The sequence below is a fragment of the Cupressus sempervirens genome, chromosome 4 (genome assembly GCF_028749045.1).
Source record: "Cupressus sempervirens isolate cs-2001-9-10 chromosome 4, ASM2874904v1, whole genome shotgun sequence".
Classification (NCBI taxonomy): domain Eukaryota; kingdom Viridiplantae; phylum Streptophyta; class Pinopsida; order Cupressales; family Cupressaceae; genus Cupressus; species Cupressus sempervirens.
In genome coordinates, this window is record NC_143121.1 from 92480445 (window position 1) to 92500516 (window position 20072).

Here is a 20072-nt window from a genome sequence, read left to right on the forward strand (position 1 = left end):
TCAGTTCCATGCATCACCCACAGACTGATGGCCAAACAGAAGTGGTAAATAGAAGTCTGGGCAATTTGCTGAGATGTTTAGTTGGAGATAAGCCCAAGGGATGGGATTTTATTCTACCACAGGCAGAGTTTTCTTATAATAACTCTGTAAATAGGAGTACTGGAAAATCACCATTTCAAATTGTATATGGAAATAGCCCAAGGACTGCACCAGAATTGAGGAAGATAGAACAAGGGGAGAGAACAAGTGCTGAAGCTAAGGAATTTTCTGAACACATCAAGCGTCTACATGAGGAGGTTCAAGCACACATTATCAAGATGAATCAAGAGTATAAAGCTAGGGCTGATGCAAGGAGAAGACATAAGGAATTCCAAGTAGGGGATCTTGTCATGGTGCACTTACGAAAAGAAAGATTTCTAGTTGGTACTTATAACAAGCTGAAAATGAAGAAATTTGGCCCCTACAAAGTTTTGAAGAAACATAACTCAGGAAATGCATATGAGGTGGAGCTGCCAGATGGTATTCACATTTCTCCCATTTTCAACATTACAGATTTAATAGAGTATCATGATGATGGTGCAGATGAGGAGCTAGTTTTAGAGCCATGTCCAATTCCTACTTCTAAGAAGGAGGAGATAGAAGACATTCTAGATCATCGTGTGGGTAGGAGTACCAAAAATAGGCAGTATGAAGAGTATTTGGTCAAATGGAAAGGACGGCCGATCGAGAACTCAACTTGGATTTCAGCAGCTGAGGTTTCCCATTTGGGATTTCCTCTACCATCCATAAAGTGACAGGGTCACTTTTCAATCTACCCTGGGTGTCTGATGCAGGAGCATCCAGAGGTATAAGGGCAATCCTGTGTCACCAAAAAAAAACAGTACTTAGACTTAGTTTCTGTTTCATGTCTTTACATTTTTGGATACCCATTTGGCTCAAATAAAGGTTCCAACTCTCATAGTTCAACTATCAGTGCATTTGAAAATCCCAAAAAAATAGGAGCATGTATTTGGGCCATCATTTTGGTAAACTAGAAGGTGTGAATTGGCCAGATGAATGTAATCATGATTTAGAGCATTCCAGAAAAAGAATCAGGTCGATAGGCCCCACCGTTTGAAAGTTATTGTAGTTTTTCGGGTTTTGGAGACCTCCTAAGAATGCTTCAAAGTCAGGTTTGGGGCATTAAATGACCTCAAAAAGGGTCGAAAAATGGGGGACGAGCAAAGCTGGTCCATAGGGCTATAGAGCGCTTCGAGAGCTTTCCAAAAATGTAAACAGTTCGTCAATCAGAGTTACGGTTCAAAAGTTATGCCTCCCGAAAGTTCGGCTACCGTTTCTAGATTCTTCTAGAATTGCACCGACTTCTAACGCAGCTTTTAGAACCTTCTATTTTGTTGGTGGATGCCTACTAGCACTTTCTAGAATGTACTCCTAGTCCTTAACCCTCCGGGGTCTATTTAAGGAGATTTCTGGCATTGTAAAAGGCAGTTCGGGGTGGAGTTGAGAGGAGGTGCTATAAGGAGAAATATTCTCCAGATTTATGCTATTGTAAGCCCTTAGGGCATGTTCTGAAATTTATTTTCTCTGTACTATTTGTACTGGCTTATTTTCTCAGTTAATATAATTTCCCCTTTTCTATTGTGTCCATTCTGTTCTTGGGTTGTGTCCCCATCATAGCTTAGATTCATTGAATCCATGATCTTTTAAATAATGCAATAGCTTATCATTATAGGGCTTCTAATGCTGAACACATATTGCATTTCTCAATATCCATTATGAAGTTACTCAGCATGAACTAAAGTTTATTGGTGCTCGGCAACAACTAAACTTTACATGTCATCCACTATTTTTCTCGGCATACACTAGAATGAACTTTTACTTAGCTGCAACTAATTTTTTGCTTGACTTGTACTAACTTTTCTCTGCACCTACTATCCACTCGATCAAGCTTAGCAGACAAACTTTGTGTAAATTCTTCTTCTAATCTTTTTTAGTGTAAGTAGTCTTTTTAACCTTAACTAGATTATCAATACATTGTGTCATCACTGTCTCAACTAATCTTTGTACTTCATTACATAATCATAACTAAACCTTTCCTCTAGGTTCTATTGTTACATCTTTTGATCAAATCCTCTTCATTAATCAAATAAGTGTAGTACTTGAATCTTATAAGCAAGTGTCTTACAAGCAAATAGTATGTTTAAAATCAATGACAAAACAATGATTGAAGCACATAGTCCTCCTCAACAATCTCCTTCTTTCAATAATATCTCTCAACAATGATCTTTTCATTCTATTTTCAACACTTTATAACAAGATAGATTAATATAATTAATCTCATGACACATCCATCCTCTATCAAATTTTTAATTTTTCAACATTTTAAAAATATGTACCTTATCGTTGAATGTTTCAAACATTTTCTTAGATATATTTGAATTTGATTTTTCAAAATTTTAAGATATGTGCCTAATCATTGAATGATTCAGACATTTCCTGAGATATATTTGAATTATTTGCTTATGTTCTACATGTTTGTCATTATTGTGTATTCCAAACTTGGAAGTATGGTTCATAAGCTATTTGACTTTGTCATATTCAATTGAAAAATAACATATTGAATTCAGAGTCTGCATTTAAACGTTGCCATTGTGTTGCCATGGTTCTTATATCTACCAAATTGCAAAATTGCATCTCTAGTTTGAGTGAAAACAAGTTCGATTGTATCAAACTTCGATCTTTGAGAGACCTAGTTATTGATTGTATTTTTAATGATTTTCCAATCTTGGTGTGCCTGGTTCATCTCCAGCTCCATCCAGCGCTCTAAATTTTTAAAATCCAATTACTGACTCAAAAGTTTTTGTAGGTTAATGGAAGGAACCAAAATACATATTTTCAACCAAATCATTGACCATTAAAACCTTTAAAAAGGTTAAGGTTCCAGGTCAAAAACACATAGTCTGAACCATTAACCTTAACCTCTCATCCAGAAAGGTTAACGTTCAAGGTCCAAAACATGTATTCCAAACCAATAACCTTAACCTCTCATCCAAAAAGGTTAAGGTTGAGCTCCAAAATATGTATTTTCAAGGTTTTTATTAACCTCATTGCTCAAAAGGTGAAAGATTCTATATGTGGTTAAGATTGAGTAAATTATTATTGGAAATAAATAAGAAGGCTCAAACATTTACAAGTCAAGAGTCATTCCTCCAAGATTTCCAAGAAAGAGAAATTCAACATCATCTTAGCTATAATCTTCATTGGAATTTTCTTTATATATGATGAGTTGTTGCCTGGGTTGCAAGTTGTTTTGATAATACTCTCGTAGTGGATGATATAGTCATAATGAAAGGGACATCCCTATTTTGTGAACACCAACACATATACTCCATACTCACCATTCCCACACAAGCTAAGATCTATGTTTGTACATGGTGTAGGAGCTCCAAATACTCAAAGAATGCGCACATTTCATGCTCATACTTCAACCTCCAGCCTGTAGTGTTAGGTGATTTTAAATTTTTGCAACCTCCTTCAATGTGTACAATGGGAGCATGAAATATGGGTAAACATGTGAAAAAGAACATAAAAATTGATATCTTTGGCATGAATAACAAAGTGCCATGAAATAAAGATGAAGTATGCAGCAGCCTCAAAGGTGTGTGACTCATTTGACCAACTGCGTTGAAGGCAACATTGTGACAGGTTAAGAGAAAATTGTTTGTCAAAATGCTCTCCACATAGTTTCATAGAAGGACTTCCATGTCACTATTGGTCCAAAGAGTTGGCCAAACAAGTAGGTGACTATATTCTTCATCTTGAGAAAGTATGAGCCAAATAGGGAAGTTCATGATTTGCTTGACCAAATAGCTCCAACCATAGCATGTTGTTCCACCATGATTTAGAGTTTCTATGTGAGGAAATGATGAAGGAGGTATCTTGCATCATCTTCCATCCCATGACTAATAAAGAAGAGATGCCATGGTAGCAAAGTTTGAGCTCGTGGAAAGAAATTGCACCTTGTTCTAGCTTGTGGCCATTACATGGCATTTGAAGAGCATTGGTCCAAATCTTCAAAGATTCATAGCCTAAGCATTCGGTGATTCTTTTCTAAACACTGGCACGATAAAATTGAGCTTGTAAAATTTCTAAAAAAATATCCCATAGCATCAACCCAACATAAGAGGCAACAATGGGATATGAAAAATAAAAAATAGTTAAATAAGGCATGTGATTGCATATGCAGGGCTCTCAAGGAGTTTAATATGTTATCTTGAAGGCAAGTGAGAAAGAAAGGGGTAAAGGTTTGGCTTCTATACTACATGATCAACCAAAAGCCATGGATAATTCCAAAACCAATCATCCTGAATTAGGTCTCCCATTGGTTTTTGAACTATCGTAGGAATGTAAATTTTCAATTGGGAAGCTATGAATGAAGACCAAGTACATGTAGATGAATTATAAGAAAATTAGTTTCTCTTATCACATGGACAAGATGGGAACTTCTAAATAAAGTACAAGTGTCTCCTGAAGCATATGCCATAGATCACTTTAATATGATCCAATTGCTATAAATCTCTTGAAGACTACTTTTGAGTTCAATGGAAAGGTTTGAGGAAATTCACAAGCAGATATTTGGATTTGAAGTTGTTGTTTCTCTCAAGTTGAAGATCTTGTGGTTCATCATTATGACATGGGCAATATCTTATTCTTCATGCAATGTAATCATTCTGATTTTCTATCTCTGCCAATAGAAAATTTTATCATTTTGGGTTAATTTTTGTGAGGTTAATTAACCTCTTCTAAATTACATATTTTTGAGGTAGTTATTAACCATAGAGGAGTATTTCTTAACCTCTGTGTCTATATAAGGAGTAATTTTTGGCTTTTTATGGGGAGGACTTTTTGGGACTTTTGAATAGGAGAAGACTTAGGTCAGATTTTGGTGATAAGATAATATTTGGAAAGTGTGTACACATTTTATCTTTGTAATAAAAAATTCCTCTTAGGTTCTTGCTGCAAGAAAATAAAGGAAAATGTTATTTGAGTTGTCTTCTTACACAATATAACTTGTTAAAAATGTTGATTCTCTTTGCAATGAGCATTTTCATGGTATTCTATAGATGTTTGTAAATCTTTGGATTAACATTGTGCTAGTGATAATTCTCAAGCGTAGATCTTGATTGTTGTTATTAATGGTTTAAGTTTAGTCCATGAAAGATTTGAAGTCATCTGGTGCATTCATCATCAATGGCTTTCTATTGATCTTTTAAAGTTTGATTTTATTTTATTTTTTTTGAAAAGCTTCAAAATTATATCATACAAGGGAGCTTCCCCTCTAAATGCAGAGGAAGGTCATATATCAAGGGCCTGTCCTACTATAGTGAATAGTTTTCCACATACACTCCATTGGGCCATTTTCAAGTGAAAAATTTTTTCACAAACATATTTTTGGTAACTTTGCTAGGGACTAAAACAAGAAAGATTAATCAGTCATCTTTGATGAAGTAAGATGGTGTTGCCTAATGAGAATGTGCTTCCAATTCTATAGCCAAACCTTAGTTTCCAAGACACACAAGAAGACATTATTTTAGATATGAACACTCTGGCTTGGAGGTGTAGACAAAGTGCTCGGCAATATCATCAGGTGAATCAAGTTCTAGAATAAGAAGAAGAATATGGGGAAATCTTGTGAAGAGCTCCTATTGGTCAAAAAATTATAGTCATTGAAATAATAGTTGTTATTCCAAGAAGAAACATGACAAATCTTGGTCACATCCAATGTCAAGTAAATAATAATCAGTAAGTCATCTAATGAAAGTACCTTCCCTTGAATAAACGTTGGTGACTCTATTTAGAAGATTGAATATTGGTGACTCTATTCAAGGTTTAAATTCAAAACATGGTTTGGTACAAAGGGAAAGTGGAAAGTGATAGTAATAGTAATAGTGATGAAGAATACTTTTCATACTCAAAGAAATAGATTCATGATGCACCTCTACAAGTTGAATTCTTGAAGAGTTTGTATGGCAGCAAGAGGCTAGATCCTAGAATGGTTCATCCTTGCTTGCTCCAAATTTTCCAAAACATTGAAGAAGATGATGGAAAAGATTACAGGTTTCATTCTCATGATCATGACTTTATCAACATATAAAGATAAAGGTCTCTTTGCAAAATGTCTTTCATCTAAATCAGCAATGAAGAATAATGAGAATATCTCTCATTCACCTATCTCTCAACAAAATCAGATTTTCATCAATCCTAAGCAAGGTAGCTTCCTGAAGAGTTTCTATGGTGGACAAAATTTAGATCCAAAAAAGATCGATCCATCTTTGCTCTGAACCTTACAAAAGATAGATGAAGAACATGGAAAACATAATCAATTTTTCTCTTATAAGTCAAAAACTTTTCCAAAAATAATTTCCACATGTGAGAATAAGGAAGAACTTGATTAGAAAAGTGATTCATGTGAATCAAGGATTGATAATGGTGGTCAGAAATGGGTCCAAATTCCTACACCTATTGCTCATAAAAATCATACTTCCATCAATCCCAATCATGTTGATTTTTTGAAAGTTTCTATGGAAATGCATGCTTGGATCCTGACAAAGTGCATTCTTCTTTACTTCAAACATTGAAAGAACTTGAGAAAGAAGACCCATGCAAGAATTATTTCCTTGGTAATAGAATATCTCCCTATCCAAATGTTAGAAAGGAATCATCTAGATCTACATGCATGAAAGAAGATAGGGATTCGATGTCTAATCAAAGAGATGGTTAGGAAATGAAGTCTATAAAAGAAGGGTCTATTAATGTATCAGGGCATCACTATTAAGATGTCAATACCCAAGAGAACATATTCAATCATCTCAATCCTAATGAGAAAGAAGAAAAAAAATCAAATGTTTCTCAAGGAACTACAAAATAGATGATTAAAGATGAGAGAAATCTAGATCAAGGTGAATTTCATACTACTTTTATTCCTACTTGGTGCCTCAATGCTTCAAATGATGACCTCCTATGTGGAGAAGATCTTCCTATTCATCCTTCCATGATCATTGAATGTGAAGGATCTATTGACAACAATAATACTTCAAATTTTATTACACAATCTGAAAACATTACCACTGATAAAGAAATAACCTCAAGTGAAATCTTGTAGACATCTTCGTTAACTCCTGAGATCAATGTCTTTACTTTTGAGGATGTTGAAGAGTTTTCATAAAGTGGTATTATCATCACAAGAGTAGAAGGTCATATTCAAGAGAAAGATAATGAGTTGTCAAGGAATCCTTTTCAAGGTTACATGCAAGTAGAATATGAAGCTTTCCCATTTTGTGAAGATGGTCATCAACAAGAATCAATGAACTAACTTTGTTAAAATAATGGTGAAAACTTAATAATATGTATGATAGAAATGGGAATTGAAGATAAGATTCAAGAGAAGATGACACATAAATTTCTCACTCTTCCTCATGCATGTAACCTGAATTTGAGGCATTCAAGTTCACAAGTTGAGACTACAATAAAGACAACATTGTGATGGTATCTCGCACTAGAGAAGTACTTGGCCTTGAAGAAATGTGTTGTGATATAATGATTGAAAAACTTAAAGATGAAGGAATAGATGATGATGCTCTTTTAAAAGAATTTCCCTTACATCAATATCAAATGATGATTAATTCTTCTAATTAGATAGACTCATTAGAGGATGTGTGCACCAAAATGGAAAAGATGATTGTTCCTTCTTTGAGAGATCTAATGGGAGAAGAGGAAGAAATAAATCATGGGAAGATCCAATGTGACAAGGATGTGCATTCATATTGGAATAATTTCATGGAGAATACAAACAAAATCATCCCTATGGAAAAGAAAGAGTGTCTGGTGTCAGAAATAAGTTCAAGAATTTACAATGACCAATCACTAGAATTTCAAGTAGAAGGCTTGTCAAGTGGAGAAAAGTATCAAAAATGCATTCATAACTTTGTGATCCTTACCTTTCAACTCTTTCAAAATGAATTCATCAATGACATGCAACATGAAGTAGAGTTGATTTCAAAGTCAAAGACTTTTGATGAAGCTTAATTATTTTGATACTTTCCTTTATCCAGAGATGTGGGGCATGCTAGGAATCTCAAAGCTAGAATTCAAGGAGTGCACTTATATCTGAGCCCATGGAACCTTGAAAGTTATCACATTTTGGCATGCCATGGTATTTATTTTCCCCAACTAGTGAATGTGTTTGCATGATTATACCTTCAGTCACTGGAGTTAGGAAAACATGTCTTGTACATATAGTCTAGATTGGAGTTTTTGCTGCATTCTTTTGTTGTGCCTAGTCTTCCTTCTAGTTGTCCTATTTTTGGTGTCAGTTTTCCCCTTTGCAAAGTGGTTCCTCATGTGACTCTATAGCCCAATGGGTGAGACATTATTCTAGTTATTCTAGGTTTGAGCTTCATCCTTTTTAATCCATGTGCCCGGTTAGAGCCAACTATTGCCATGGTTCTTATATCTGCCAAATCACAAAAATTGCATGTCTATTTTGAGTGAAAACATGTTCAAATGTATCAAAATTCAATATTTGAAAGGGCTAGTTATCTATTGTATTTTTAACAATTTTCTGATCTTACTGCACCCATTTATTCTTTGGCTCCATCAAGCACATTGAATTTTTAAAATTCAGTTCCTAAGTCAAAAGTTTTTGCGAGTTAATCAAACGAAGAAAATTATGTATTTGAAACAAAATCATTAACCATTAACATTTAAAAAGGTTAAGGTTTTGGGTCCAAAACACATATTCCAAACTATTAAGCTTAACCTCTCATCCAAAAAGGTTAAGGTTTGGGTTCCAAAAGACATATTCTAAACCATTAAACTTAACCTCTCATCCAAAAAGGATAAGGCTAAGCTCCAAAATACATATTTTTAAGGTGGTTATTAACCTCTTTTATCAAGAGGTGAAAGATTCTATACATGGTTCAAATTGAGTAAATTATTATTGACAAGAAATAAGAAGGCTCATGCATTTGCAAGTCAAGGGTCATTCCTCCAAGATTGCCAAGAAAGATAAATTCATAATCATCTTAACTATGATCTCCATTGGCATTTTCTTCATATATGATGATTCGTTCCCTAGGTTGCAAGTTGTTTTGATAATACTCCCATAGTGGATAATATAGTTATATGGAAAGGGACATCCCTATTTTTTGAACACAAACACATATACTCCATACTCACCACTTCCACAAAAGCTAAGTTTCCTATTTGTACATAGTGCAGGAGCTCCAAATACTCAAACAATGTGTGGGTTTCATGCTCATACTTCTTCAATCTCTAGCCCACAACATTAGGTGATTTTAATTTTTTGCAACCTCCTTCAAGGTTTATGATGGGAGCATGAAATATGGGTGAATGTGTGACAAAGAACATGAAAAATGATATTTGTGGCATTAATAACATAGTACCATGAAATAAAGGTGAAGTATGCACCAACCTCAAAGGTGTGTGACTCGTTTGACCAAATATGTTGAAGGTAGCATTATGACAAGTTAAGAGAAAATTGTTTGTCAAAATGCTCTCCACACAGTTTCATAGAAGGACTTCCATGTCACTATTGGTTCAAAGAGTTGGCTAAATCAGTAGGTGAATATGCATCTTCATCTTGAGAAAGTATGAGCCAAATACGGAATTTCATGATTTTCTTGACCAAATACTTCCAATTGTAAGATGTTGTTCCACCATGATTTAGATATTCTATGCAAGGAAATGATGAATGGGGTATCTTACATCATTTTCCAGCCCATGACTAATAAAGAACAAATGCCATGGTAGGAAAGTTTGAGCTCGTGGAAAGAAATTGCACCTTTTTCTAGCTTGTGGCCATTACATGGCATTTGAAGACCATTGGTCCAAATATTCAAAGATTCATATCCTAAGCATTTAGTGATTGTTCATTGAACATTGACATGATAAAGTTGAGTTGGTAAACTATCTAAAAAATACCCCATAGCATCAACCCAGCATAAGCAGCAACAATGGAATATGAAAAATACAAAATAATTAAATAAGGCATGTACTTGCATATGCAGGGCTCCCAAGGAGTTTAATATGTTATCTTGAAGGAAAGTGAGCAAGAAATGGGTAAAGGTTTGGAATATATACTATATGATCAACCAAAAGCCATGGATAATTCCAAAATCAATTATCTTGAATCAGGTATCCCATCATTTTTTGAACTATCATAGGCACATAAATTTTCAATTGGGAAGCAATGAATGAAGATTGAGTACACGTAGATGAATTATATGAAAATTAGTTTCTCTTATCAAAAGGAAAAGATGGAAACTTTTAAATATAGTATAAGTGTCTCCTAAAGCATATGTCATAGATCACTTTAATATGATCCAGTTTCTATAAATCTCTTGAAGACTACTTTTGAGTTCAATGGAAAGGTTTGAGAAAATTTATAGGTGGATACTTGGATTTGAAGGTGCAATTTCCATCAAGTTCAAGATATTTTGATCCATCATTATGACATGGACAATATCTTATTCTTCATGCGACATAATGGTTCTAGTTTTCCATCTCTGGCAATAGCAAGTTTTATCATTTTGGGTTAATTTTTGAGTGTTTAATTAACCTCTCCAAAATTAAGTTTTTTGGAGGTAGTTATTAATTACAGAGGAGTAATTCTTAACCTCCATGTCTATATAAGGAGTCATTTTTGGCTTTATACAAGGAGGACTTTTTGAGACTTTTGAATATGAGAAGACTTAGGTTAGATTTTAGTGAGAAGATAATATTTGGAAAGTGTGTACAAATTTCATCTTTGTAATTGAAAAATCCTCTTAGGTTCTTGGTGAAAGAAAATAATGGAAAATGCTAATTCAGTTCTCTTCTTTGAAAATCTAGATTTGTTGAAAATGTTGATTCTCTTTGTAGTGAGCATTTTGATGGTATTGTGTAGATGTTTGTGAATCTTTGGATCAACATCGTGCTAGTGATAATTCTCAAGCGTAGATCTTGATTATTGTTATTAATGATTTATATTTAGTCAAAGAAAGCTTTGAACTCATCTGGTGCATTTTTCATCAATGGATTTCTATTGATCTTTTAAAGTTTGATTTCTTTTTTAATTTGAAAAACTTCAAAATTATATCATATGAGGTAGTTGCCCCTCTAAATGCAAAGGAAGGCCTCATATCAAGGACCTATCAAACTATTGTGAAATTTTTTCCACACACACTCTGTTGGGCCATTTTCAAGTGACAAATCTATTTACCAACATATTGTATAACATAATTTTTTTGATTAGATATATAAAAATGCCTGCAAACCTTGACTATTGAATATGAGGAGCAATAGAGGTATCTCTCTCTCTATATAAATAAATAGAAGGTGAGTAGAGGAGTATTGAAAGAAAAGTTTGTGTGTGTTTGCTAAGTACATTTTACAATGGCCACTTCCTTTGAATTTATTGGAGTAAGGGCAGAACAACTTTGTGACCAAACCAGTGCTCTATGGTTGACATTTATAGTCATCCTGTGCGTATTAGTAAAGTAGTTCAAGAGGGATCCTAATTTTCATCTAGGGCCAACCTCATTGCCCATCATAGGAAACATCCATTAGCTTGGAAAGCTTCCACACCTTAGTTTTCATGAGCTCTCAAAGAAGTATGGCCCTGTGATGTACTAGAGATTGGCTTTTCTACCTTGCATTGTGGTCTCTTCTTTTGAGATGGCAAGGGAGTTTCTAAAGACACATGATTTAGTGTTTTCCAATAGACCCTCTATTGGTACCATAAAAAACATTTCTTACAACAACAAGAACATGGGATTGGCTTCTAATGGTCCTTATTGTAGAAACATGAGGAAAGTATGTGTCATGGAGCTCGTCAGTGCAAATAGAGTTGAGTCCTTTTGGTCCCTTAGAGCAGGGGAGGTTTCTCTCTCTATGAAATCCATGTGGGAGAAGAGAAAGCAGGGGATTATTGCTGTCAATGTTAGCAAGTTTCTACTAGATCTTTGGAGGATGCTAACTGGGATTAGATTCAATGGTAATGATGTGACTAGGAAAGGACGTGAGCTCAAAGCCATGCTGAGGGAGATTATCAACACCCTTTTTGCTATTAATATTGGGGACTTCTTTCCTTCCATATATTTGATTGACCTGCAACACCTCAAGAAATGCATGGTGAATGTTGAGAATTGTGTCTCAACCTTGCAAGCTATTTTCTTGAAAAACTCTAGAAAATTTTAAGAAAAAATCTAGAATTTTCTTGTGGTAGTTTTCCACATGTTTATGAGTTGGAAAAGGTGTATGAATGGTTAAAAATGTGTCTAGTATCTTAATAATGTAGAAGGGCTATTATTAGAATGTAAACAACTCATTATATGACTTGTATGGGGGTCTCAAGTACATGACAAAATCATGGATAGAAATGGTATTCTTGGAGTTATAAATTATAATTGGGTAACATGTGGCATGATTGTTTTTCCCATGGTTTTGGCCCATGGTTTTGTAAAACCACAAATTGTTTCCAAGTGGCAATCACTATAAAAGGAGGGCTTGGGGAGGTGTTTGAATCGTCAAGTTCAATTTGCAAGAATAGTGCTAGAAGGAGTATCTCTCTGAGTCCAAGTTTGAGTTCAAGTTGTAGCAATGCACTCCTGTAAGAACTTGCATTGCAATTGTATTGTAATCTTCTAGATTTGAGAATACATTGTGTAGGTTTTAGATTTGAGAATACATTTTGTAGGTTTTGGAGGGTGAGGTTTTCCTCCAAGAATAATTTCTCCATGGTAATCATTGTGTTATGAGTACATTATTATTTTGATTAATTTATTATGCATTTCATGAAATCTCTACAATAGTTAGTCAAAATTTTTGATGAATAGTCCCTTCCTTATAATAAAAAAATACAATAAAGTTCAATATTCACAAAAAAAAGGGTCAAGGGATACACAATCACCCCATGAGTTCATATGGCCACTAGCTGAAAATTAGCTATTCAGCAAAAAACTTTAGAAAACAATAGAAAACAAAGATATCCTCTAGCTGCTAGTGCAACACTATCTGAGGAAGGAGCATCCTTATCATCAGAGCCCCACCCAAAACTGGGGAGAGTAGATGGCTAAGGGGGAGCCCAACCATCATCCGTAGCAGCAAAATTATCTTCATCTTTCTCTCCCTTGGGCCTGTGAGGAGAAATGGCTAAATCCAGCTGGGGAAACACCCACTTGGGGTTTGAGTGAGTAGAGGGACAACTAGTAGTAGGAGTAGTAGGAGGAGTCATGGGGGACCACCTTGAACTAAACCTCCAGCGAGGCAAGGTCGAGTGGTGTCGATCAAAAGCACCATCATTGGGAGAGCGATGTTGTTGAGAGTGAGGAATACATGAGCGGTGAGTAGAACTACTACATCCTCGATAGTGACTATGAGGAGGGGTGTGGTCGTTGAAGGAAAAATCTAGTGGAACATGAGCAACCATACAGGGGGCATTTCTCCAATGTTCCAAAAGATCCTATAAGTGTGCTACCTCCAAACCCACTTTATCCATCTACACTTGAATCTGCAACATGACATTGTTATAAAATACATGCTTTAGAGTACATAGCCACATTAATGTTAAGTGTGTTGTGAGCATAAATGACTATAGTACAATCTTTCCAAATGGTAAATAAGATCCCCAATCTGAAAGCATGCCATATCTAGGTGTATTTGAGGGGAATTAAGGTATTATCATGTAGAAAAACTATATGCCAAGAAAAAGGTTTTGGGCAAAAGGGGCAAAAGATATCATGGATCCATTGCTAGTAATACTGAGCCCATCTATAGAACCAAAAAATGTGCAAAAAGGACTTTGGTTGACCACAAAAAGGCAATGGAGGTTAGGAACTCCCAGACGCCACATTCGAGAGCCCAAATGCAAGCCCTACAAAAGAATACACTAGGTGAAGTGCACAATTTTGGGTTTAGTAATTGCATGCCACACAGTGGAGAACCTATGACTCTAGGTGCGATGCGAAGATTGCAAATGCTAATGTTGGTCGAGAACATCAACCATGGTAGGTGAGGAACCAACCAATTGTAACCCAACCTAGGTTTATGGCTAGTTACCAGAGTGACTAGATACCACTTCCAATCTTTCTACCAAGGGTGAGAAGACTGAATGCCCACTTTGTGTAACAAATGTGAAGGCACCACAAAAACTAGGAGATCAAAAGTCTATTGATCTAGACGAGTGAGATGGAAATACACTCGCATGTCTTCCCATGACCACAAGCTCATAGTAACTCAGGAGAAAAGATCTTTAGGGGTCCTTATGTTGCATTTTTAAAAAAGTAGAGCATTAGCCCCATGCACCTTAGCCAGGGGAACACCTTGAATAGCAAATAAAGGTGACCACCAAAGATTATGTTGGTTCAAGGAAAGCCCATCTCTGAATCCATTGCCAACCTAGTGAAGCTAGGGCTTAACTACTTCCCAAGCTTTCCAAATACTCTTGGAAAAAAAAGTACATTGAATTTGAATAGGTTCAAGGGTAATTAGAAGGGTTTGAAGAAAAATCCCCTTCCAAGCTTGCTAGTGAACTAGAAAGCTTAAAGAAATACAATGCCTTAACATAATATTCTAGGCTTCATTGACAGAAAGAGATCAAATCACCCATTTGGCACATAAACTAGTACCTTGCTTCTAGGTGGATAGCAAGCCAATGCCACCAGACTCTTTGGGAAGACAACAAAAATCCTAGGCAACTCAATGAAAGACCTGGTGACAAGTGTCTGATGCCCAAAGAAAGTCACATAAAAGGAATTCAATTTTGAGGTATGAGGCATTTGAAAAAGTTCAATAGGAAGAATATTAAAAATGGGTGGTAGCTAGCACTTTGGAACAAATCTAGAATTTTCTTGCAAGTGAAAGAGGTTTGGTGATCCAATACTCCAGTTTCTTCTCTATTCTAGCAAGAAAAACATTCTAGAGCTCAATAACTGAGGCTTGGAATGTGAAGGGGATACCTAGAAAAGGAAAAACTTCCCCATGTTGAACCCATTTCCATTGGTATTTCTCAAGAAAAGTAGGACGAGGAAGGTAAGACTATCTGTAACAAAGGGTTTTGTGCCACTGAATGACATACCCTAAAGCAAGATAGAATGTGCGAAGAAATTGCAAAGTGAAGGCAATATTCTCTTCATCCTCAATGAGGGCGAGGAAATAATCATCTGCAAAATCACCATTCACAAGTAGGTTAGGGGAATCCAGAAGGGAAACACCTCAGGCCCTTCTTTGGGAGGTGGCATTTGTGAGAAAATACCCAAAACCTTCTGCTGCCAAGACATATAATGAGCGTGCGAGTGGGAAAAATTTTCTAATTGAACAATGAAGCCCAAATGCTTGAGACTGACAACCATTAATGGAGATAATCAGAGGCATCTCCAAAGAGAATTTAGATTGATTGCAAAAAGATAGGGCCAAACCCAAGAGCCTAAAGCATGGCCAGAGTGAAAGGCCACTCAATCCTGTCATAAGCTTTAGCAAAATCAATTTTGAGAAAAATGGCCTATTACTTGGAATGGCAAGCCCATTCCATCCCTTCCCACACAAAAATTATATTATCCAAGATATAATGAGACTTGATAAAACCTATTTGTTTAGGGAAAATGATTTGAAGAAGAAGATGATGGATTTTGAGTGAAAGAGCCTTGGCAATGGTCTTATAGGATGCATTCAACAATGTGATGGGCCTCCAATTGTAGATGTCTTCAGGGTTGCCTGCCTTAGGTATGAACTTAATATTCCCTTTGTTAATAAGATTACCCAGAGAATGGCAATCGTATGCCTCGATATAGACCCTATGCAGGTCTAGACCAATCTCATCCCAAAAAGCTTTCTATAATTCACAAGGCAAGCCATCACAACTAGGGGCCTTATCATCTGCCATGGAGAAGATAGCTTCCTTGAGGTCCTCCAGAGTGAGCTTTTGCTCATAGAATGCATATTGTTCTAGAGAAAGTCTTTTAGGTGTGACAGCCAAACAAGCCTACAAGGCTTGGTCCCTGGCCATCGAGGGACCCTAAGCTATGAAAAAATTTTCATAGTGATAAACAAAGGATTAAAGGATATCAAGAAGCTTACAAAGGGTATGTTGACCCTCCCAAATGCACTTTGATCCCACCATAGAGTGGCATGCACTCAACACATTAAAGAATTCCTTGGAAGCTTGATCACCAACCACCGGCTAGTGAAGGCGGGCTTTGAGTTGAGCTTCCGAAGTAGTATAATTGTCTGGAACTTGTTTCTGATGGTGAAGGTTGGCAAGCTAAACCTAGAGATCTATATGAAATGGATTCATGGCAAGAGCTTCAGTGGCCATATGGAGATCTTTGATAGTGGCCTCATAGGATCTCTTGCAGTACGTAGCCAATTTCCTCCCATAAATGTGAAGAAACCTTGTAGTATGGGTGATGGCATCATTCCACCATGAGATCCACCTAGAGGATGAGTGGGGCCTAGGTTCACGGTTCCAAGTTTGTAAAATATGGGCGGCGATGGGTAGATGTGATAGCATAGAAGTATTAAGGTAAAATTGAGTTTTACAATTAGAAGCAAGGGTAGAATGCTAGGTAATGGAGAAGTAGATGGGAAAATGGTCTGAAAGAGTCACATCAGGGAGTGAAGTGACAGGTAGTAGACTCGTGTGAGAAAAAGAAAAAATGGATTGAGCAGAAATCATAGCATGGTCCAACCTTTTAAGGACCCTGTCAGCTCCCTCTCGAAAGTTGGACCATGTGTACCAAATGCCATTAGTCTAGGGGTGATGAACATTGGGATCAAAAAGACCCAACTTGTTCTACATGTAGAACTAGGCTTCTTGCTCACTGGCTGACCATCAAAAAGGTAGAAGGTCCACTTTATCAATAGCTAGCTCAACCATATTAAAATCCCTACAGAATAATTAGGTGGTAGATTGTAAAGGATTAGCTAGCCACCTCCACAAGTGTGAGTGCTCAATCACATCATTAGAAGCATAGATATTGACAATGCCAAAAGAATGACTTTGAAAAGAAAACAAAATCCAAAATACTCTCTACATAGGTCTAGAACCATGAGAATCAACAAAAGTAGAAAGCTGAGCAGAGAGGAGAGTAACTACACCACCTTGACTAGCTTCATGCTAAGAAGCAAAACTAACACCATTTGGCCATATCACACAGCAAGCTGAGTTGACAAGGAACCTAGAGACTTTAACTTCTTGCAAACATAGAACATCAATATTGACAAGCCTATGCTTGGTATCACTAACATAATACTTTCTAGGGAGGTCTATTAGCCCCCACACATTCCATGAGAGAAAATTCATCATAAACCAGCTTGCATATTCTCCTCATCCTTAAGCGAGGGAAAACTATTATGCAAGAAGGCGAAGGGTTCAAATGAAGAGTCACCCAAAGTGATGGCTCTTTAGTTATTTCCTTTAGGACTGCATGAGTGACTTGTAGATGAAAAAGAAATCATAGAAGCTACTTGAGGTGCTCGAACCCATGTAGGTTGTACCTCTGGCTTAGCTGTCCCCTATGATGTAGGGTTTGAAACAGGTGGCTGCGTCACAACCAGAGGAGCCTTTGGTGTCGAGGGCACAAGAGGAGCCACACTGGAACTGGGATAGCTAGGTTCTTGAGAAACAAGGTTTGGCTTAGTAGCACCCTTGCCTTTTTTGACAACTATTGTTCATTTATCTTTTTTAACAGCCAGAGACAGCATGGGTTCTTGCACTAGAGAGTGATTGTGCTCAAGAAGAGGAAAATCCTTGATCTTGTGACTTGCAAATGTTAGTCAAATTTTCTTAATTATCCTCTCAAATATTAATGTAGGAAGTGGTTATGTAACTTTACTTCCTTATTGTGAATGCCCACAACTTCTTCGACAGGATTCTTGGGAGAATTATAGATGGCGATATTGAGCACAAGAGAAGGGCTCTAGAGGAGGAGTGGAGTAAGGACATCCTGGATGTGCTTCTTGACTTGAAAGTATCACAGTTGTTGGAGCTAGAGTTCACTAAAGATAATATCAAAGCAATGCTCTTCGTACGTCACTTTCACTACCCTCTCTATGATATTGTGCTGCATTTTTCATATTACTTTATTGTATTCTAGGGTAGGAGTTTTACAAAATATTTGTTCTTCTGCTAATAATTTTGTATTGCAATATATATTTGAACAGGATTTCTTTATTGGCAGAATGGAAACAACAGCGACTAGCATGGAATGGGAAATTATTGCATTGCTTAGGCATCCCTAGGTAGCCAAGAAACTATAGGAGAAAATTGATTCTATAGTAGGTGAAGAGCACATGGCAACTAAATTTGATCTACCCAACATGCACTACCTGAAATATGTGATTAAAGAGTCATTGAGGCTATACATGCCAGGACTATTGTTGCTTCCCCATGAGAATAGCGAAGTTGTAACTGTGTCATACCCAAGAAAACAAAGCTTTTTGTGAATGTGTGGGCCATTTTAGGAGACCCAAATGTGCGCGAAGATCTAGAGGAATTCAAGCCTGAGAGATTCGAGGGCAACAAGAGCTTTGAGTACCAGGGGCAAGAGTGTGATATGTTTTTCTATTTCATCATCCAACAATTGGACATGCTGTCATTGCGTTTGTGAAAATTGTGTATAGTAACCCTAGGGTCCCATGGGGGGCTTGGGCTCTATGTTTAAGGAGCTGGAGGTCCATTTTGGGGGGGCTAAAGCTTAATTTGGAATCTTTTTCTATTAAATAGGAACCCCTACTTTTTAGTTGAGCATATGCAAAAAGTGGGGGGCTAGAAATAGCCCCTACTATTTAGGGAAGAATTCTGCCACTTGGCAAGAACCTACCCTTCATTTTCCCTCCAAATTGAAATCATCCTACCAAAAATTCTAAAAACAACAATTTATATTTTTAATATTTCCTTCAATTTAGGAGCTAATTTTTTTAAAGTAGATTTATATGTAATAGCCATGAGACCGCTCTCCTTTAAATGTTCCTAAAAAAACTCAATGGCACTCACTCTATTTTTAAGCAAGCGGGTGCCCATGGGACCCCAGCCTAACTAAGTTTCTAATAATAAGTAGCATCATCAAAGACATGACAAAAACAGTAATGTTTTCATTGCCAAGAGCAAGTCTGCCTTGGTTTTGAAATTCTTAAAATAGCAGTGTGAACAGGGAGATGACATGGCATAAAATGAAACTAGTTACCAACTGCTAGTGTGATTGAAATCGAGGGGAATAGAGTTTGATGCCAAGTAATATATCTTTTTTCAAAGGGCACATTCTATTCTAGGCTATGTAGTTCTTTGGCAATCTAAGATAAATTTACTAGCGTATGGATTTTTTGAATCATATTATTGTTGGTTTTGTGGCTTCCATCACCCTTCGTTGTGGAACAGCTTAAACATCACACATAAATACTGAGTAGTTTTAGCTTCATAACATATGTTTCATTCATAGGTTGGACGCGGACAATGCATACATGGGTGACAACTAGCCCTTTCCCCTAGTAAGTTCTAAGGGTGATAGACATTAAGAGAACCTTTCTTCACTACCTAATCATGATGCCAATCGGGCAGATGTCATTTGTTTTGGCTCAGTTCTGGCACTTCTTTGAGTGGAGGCTCGAAGGCGATCCTGCTGACTTGGATATGGAAGAAGAGTTTGGAGTCACTGTGTCAAGGGAAAACCATCTCTATCCCATCCCTTCATTGAAGCTAACCACAGACTTCTAGCCTAGATTTTTTTTATAAGAAATGTATTCTTTTATTCGTCGTAACTGGTGCTGTCCACGCACCTGAGAATATAACAATTCATCAAATTTGCAATAATGGTGGTTTTTTACACAAATAAATTAAATATAAACTCAACTTCCCTACATTGGCCACTTCAAATTTCTTTGACGGGTGGAATAGAAGTTGCAGGAAAATAAGAAAATGAATTTATAAAAGATTGTAATTAAATGGATGCGTTTTAATGTCCTAAGAATTTTGAGTGGAATGAATGCTCCCTGTTTATTTCATCTTCTCACGTCCAATC

General features: G+C 36.5%; 1 pseudogene; it reads left to right on the plus strand.

Annotated features, from left to right (window-relative positions):
- Positions 1-11454: 11454 nt before the first annotated feature.
- On the plus strand, positions 11455-19768 carry LOC149560079 (cytochrome P450 750A1-like; annotated as a pseudogene).
- Positions 19769-20072: the final 304 nt, after the last annotated feature.